General features: G+C 47.4%; 1 long non-coding RNA gene across 1 annotated transcript; it reads left to right on the forward strand.

Moving 5' to 3' along the window:
- The first annotated feature begins 1781 nt into the window (after positions 1 to 1781).
- On the forward strand, positions 1782 to 3693 carry LOC119816575. The gene is made up of 2 exons (XR_005285789.1): positions 1782 to 2673; positions 3049 to 3693. It is a non-coding gene; the product is annotated as an uncharacterized LOC119816575 (long non-coding RNA).
- Positions 3694 to 4579: the final 886 nt, after the last annotated feature.

Genomic DNA, 4579 nt, shown 5'->3' on the forward strand with positions numbered 1-4579 from the left:
TGCTCTAAACTGATATGATAATTCAAATACTGGGAAACACTGGAAAATAGAAACAAAAAGATAAAAGCAGTAATGCCTTTGAAGAAAATAAAATCTAAATTATGATAACCAATAATTGACTACTTAAAATGATAAAAATGATTGAACACTTAGTTATACTGACTTTGAAACAGAGTAGGCACTTCCCTGGTAGGGAGAATGCCATTAATAAGAGAATGCATGACTTTAATCCCATGTAAAATGTTAGCTGCTGAGTGCTCTAAGCTGACACACGGAGTTACAGCCAATGGCCTGTGTCTCAAACATCTGAGCTGATTAACTGTGTCAACCAAGATTGAACATATCTGCATGGGAGAGTTCACTAATTGGAAAATGGATACTTAGTAGTTCAAGTTCTCCTCCCTAAACTGTACACCCACCAGTGTCCGTCTTTATTTACATGGAAAAAAATAATGTATGATGGGAAATTACACAGAAAGTCGCACACTGTGCCCCATCAGGTCCTTCTTTGTTATGGAAACACCTGCAGCCCATGGCCTTAAACTTCAGTCTAATATCTAGCTATTGGCCAGGGTGTTTACCCCTGCAATGCACAAAGTACACTGTTCCTACTCTTCTGGTCTGAAGGGAGAAACCTTGCTCCAAACACAAATCCTTTTGTTGTTATTGATAATGGATGCCTCACCATATGACTCAAACTGGTTAATTTTAGAACTCTGTGGTGCAAGGGTAATGCTGTGTAGGGCTACAGACAGGATACAAGTCCACCTCAATCAGTATAGGGGACATTGACTGTAAACTGCTTTTCTAAAAGCTAAGAAATGTAGCTGTTCTAGAATTATTATACTTTCATGGCACACAGGTTGTGACCCTATAATGGCCCCTTGAGCAGCATGTTAGAGGCCTTTGATCGGGAAGTGGGTCTTTGGCTGGTTGTGTAAATCATGGTTGTCTCTTTGTTATAGGAATGTACCTTAATAGCTGATTAATCATGGTAAGCAAACATTTGAATCTCATGATACTAATTTCTAACCAGCATGGTTTGCATACTACTTATCTTTGGGGTATCTGGGATGCGGTCCTCCCTTACTTAAATTCTACTTTGTGTGACTTAATGTCTCCTAAGAATTTTTGCTTCATCAGAGAGCTCACTTAGGAAATATTCCTAACATTTGGAGGTTCCCACAGAGCTAGAGAAGGCCCTTTCCACGTGGGAGGCCTCGTGTCGAAAGGCCCCTAGTCTACAATTTGAGCTCTCTATGCCAGGCTTAAAACCAGCTTCTGGGCTACAGTGGCAGCGTCTTGGTGATTCATTTTTCTTATCTATGCTATAGGGTATGGGGGGACCCATTCGTACTTATTTTTGTCATTTTCGGATTCCCAATTAATGAACTTCCCAACCCCTCCTGTGGAGCAACATTCTTTCCCCCCCCCCCCAATTCGGAGGTTCAAGGTCAAATTCCACCTTCCCCCTCCCCTCCTACCTCACTGCTCCACTCCTGGACCCCCTCTGTACACTTGGCTAGTCCCTCCCCTGCTCCCTTTTCTCTTCCAAATCTCTCTCAGGAAAAAAAAAGTGGCTAGCTTCCTTTTCTACTAATCATTCTGCTACCTCATCCAGTACCAGTTTATTAGAAAAGAGTTTAAAAAAAAAAGTTGAAGATGGTCCCCAAACTCCTATACGGGAATTGGTGAAAATGGCCTTTAAAGTTTTTAATGCCTGAAAAAAATCAGCTGAGTCTTCCCGACAGACAAAGCTGCAACAATATACAGGCCCAGGCCTTACCAGCTGCCCTAAGGTCACAGGAAAGTGGACAAGGGAAGTCAACCACAGGACTGTATCAAGTGTGGCCTAAATGGTCACATGGCACGATATCGCACTACACCTGCTCCGAGGTTGTGCCCTATCTGCCAGCAACCTGGACACTGGAAATCACAATGGCCCTGTGCAGGCTTGTCCTCTATGACAAGCCACGGAGGTCCGGCCTCATCACCATCGGCAAGTGAAACTGTGCCAGCCTTAAAAGATCTCAGCCTTGCAGAGGACTGACGCTGCCCATCGCCCTCTCCTAGGCTAGGGTCAGGCTACAGGGGCAGGTGAGTCCTTTACTTTCATTCTCACTCAGGCCTTAAGTTTCCCTCACCAATTTCAGCTATGGGGGTAGAAGGGACCCATTCCTCCCCACTTGAAACTATGCCACTGCCCTACCATCTTGCAGGACATTTTTCTGCCATTCTTTCTTAGTGATACCTGCTTGCCCAACACCCTTACTGGGTGGAGATATCCTTAGCGGGTTCCCCAAAGCTTTGTTCCACTTCTTGGAGCCCCTTTGAACACCACCCATCTCCAAGATTCTATTTTACAGGTTGACTCCTCCTGCCAGACGTGTGCCCAGGCCAAACGACAAGGAGCTCTCCACATACACCAGCTTCATGGACACCAACCGGGCAAAGATTGGAAGGTTAATTTCACCCATATATCTACTCATAAAAAAACTTCATTATCTCTTAACATGTGTGGACGCTTTAACAAGATGGATAGAAGCATTTCCAGTCTCCAGGGAACCAGCAGATGTGGTGGCTCAGGGTCATGGAGCTCGTGTCAGAAGCTCTCAGCATCTCCTGGACAATGGGACTCATCAAACAACTAACCAAGCTCTTCACTGAACTCAGGTTAGCTTGGCCCCCCGTCTCAGGGCCACCCCATGTTCCCCTACGGGCCTGAGACCTTTTGAGTTGCTTTAAGGCGGGCCCTTTCTCTTTAACCATCATCTCCCAGTACAAACTCCTCCACTGGCGGGGTACCTTCCCTACCTCTCCCTCTTAAGGTCCCCTCTCCATTCACACGATGACAATTGTCTCCCTGCCCCCACACCAGTGGACCCTAATGCCCCTAAGCCTACCCCGCTTTCCCCAGGGGACAGAGTACTCCTTAAACAGTTAACTCCTGGGTCTCTAGAGCCTAGAGACAGGACCTCACACGGTAATCCTCACCACCCCCTTGGCTGCCAAGGTCTTGGGACACCCATGCTGGTACCATCTCTCCAGGCTCAAGCAGGCACCTACTCAAGACACTTGGTCTGTCCAGCAGACAGGACCTTCCACCCTCTGGTTTTCCAGGATGCCGCAATGAAGGGCCTACATCCTCCTCATCCTGGCACACTCATCTTTATCGATAACTTTTTTCCCCTGGACACCTGCCTTCTCATCTCCACAAGGAACAGAAGCCTGCATTCTCTGGGATGACAGTTCATTGGATGCCTTTCCAGCCACACCTCTCACTAAACATACACACCTGGCTCTCCCCTTCCCCATGCTGCCCCATGCCCGCAGGAAGTAGCAGGATTTGAGTCTACGCCCTTTGTTCCCAATGAGAGCCTAAGTGTTTGTCATAATTACCATTCCAATTTTCTGTCACCCCTATAGTGAAAGAGTCTGGAATGTTAGGTTGGGAGCATAGGTCACAGTCCCTCGCATCTATCCCAGCCCCCAGGCCTGGTCTGGACTTCAAATCCCAGCAGGCCAGGTCCTGACCCCAGGACCACTCCCCGGGGTATTTAAATGATCCCCCCAAAAGAAAAACGTGTGGTATCTCTTTCTCCCTCCAGGGGGTATCATTTCCACGGCATCCCTGTTTACCCCTCGGGGCCACGCGAGAGCACAGTTCTCCCATTAAACATTGATATTTCTTAATTTGGCTTGTTTTGATTTGGCTTGATTGGGAATTTTTGCATCTCCAGAGAGCTCGCTTAGGAAATATTCCTAACAATTTTACCATTAATTCCATTATCAATTCTACTCTTCTACATCACAGTTTAGCAGCAGAGTGCTACTCTACACAGGAGAAACCTTTTACAAGCCCCACAAAATAAACTACAGACAGATCCTAAACCTAAATGTTAAAAGTGCAGACCTTCTGAAGATACTGTAGAGACCAATAGTCTCCGAGTTTGGAATATTTGGTGATCTCTCTCCACATGCGACAATATAAGCACTACAGGAACCAACATTTGCAGCTCCCAAAGCTTTGCTCTGTGCAGACACAGCCCAGGCCTTGAAGTTATTCAGAGGCTGCCAGCAGGGATCACTTAGAACTAATTAGGATGAGGCAGGAAGGGGCAGGAACACAATAAATTCTGTGTCTGTCCACTGGCTCCCACCCAGGCAGGAGAGGACCCACCACACCAGCCGCGAGCCTCAGCAGGTCAATCCATCTATTTTCGGGACAGGGAACTCTTTCCCGCCAATCCCAGCCACTCCTCTGCACGTGAGGACAGCAACGCCACCCCCACCCCCACCCCCGCATACCAAGGCCGGCCACTAGTCCCCTCCTGGAGATAATGGTCCCTTACTCACCTTGGACCACCATTCCTCCTGTCTGTGGAGAGCAATCCCACACTCACCATGGTGAAGCTGCTGAGCTGATATACTCTCTCCAGACAAGGGGAGACCAAGGCGCAGTGCAGAAGCGAAACTATTATTTCTTCCGGAAGCGCTAAACCGGAAGCATGGCTGCCAGAAAAACCCTCCCATTTGACTGGTGGGTCAGCTGGAGGTTCTGATTGGATAGTGAAGTCTG

The sequence above is a fragment of the Arvicola amphibius genome, chromosome 6, assembly GCF_903992535.2.
Source record: "Arvicola amphibius chromosome 6, mArvAmp1.2, whole genome shotgun sequence".
Classification (NCBI taxonomy): domain Eukaryota; kingdom Metazoa; phylum Chordata; class Mammalia; order Rodentia; family Cricetidae; genus Arvicola; species Arvicola amphibius.